The sequence below is a fragment of the Arachis duranensis genome, unplaced genomic scaffold, assembly GCF_000817695.3.
Source record: "Arachis duranensis cultivar V14167 unplaced genomic scaffold, aradu.V14167.gnm2.J7QH unplaced_Scaffold_354584, whole genome shotgun sequence".
In the NCBI taxonomy this organism is placed as follows: domain Eukaryota; kingdom Viridiplantae; phylum Streptophyta; class Magnoliopsida; order Fabales; family Fabaceae; genus Arachis; species Arachis duranensis.
Window position 1 is genome coordinate 181,119 of NW_026264910.1, and position 350 is coordinate 181,468.

Genomic DNA, 350 nt, shown 5'->3' on the forward strand with positions numbered 1-350 from the left:
GGACGTCTGTAGCTCAAGTTATAGCCCTTTGAAGTAGGCATGGTCATGCTGTTTGCGCCCAGATTTTAACTTAGCGAAAATTTTGCTTCCAATCCTTAATGTGCATCACGATCCTGCCCTTGGCAAGGGCAGGGCAGAATCGTGCTGGCTGCTTCCTTCCTTGATTTGGTCATGGGCCACGCTTTTAAAAGCGTGGTCTAAGGCTCCAAAGTGTACCCCAACTTCAAAGTGTACCCCAAAGCTCTTTTTTTCTCTTTTTTTTGTGCTTCTTTGCTTCTTTTTCTTCTTATTTCCTACAAGATTTATAAAATTAAAATATCAAGAAAATATATCATTTAAGTACAAAAAGT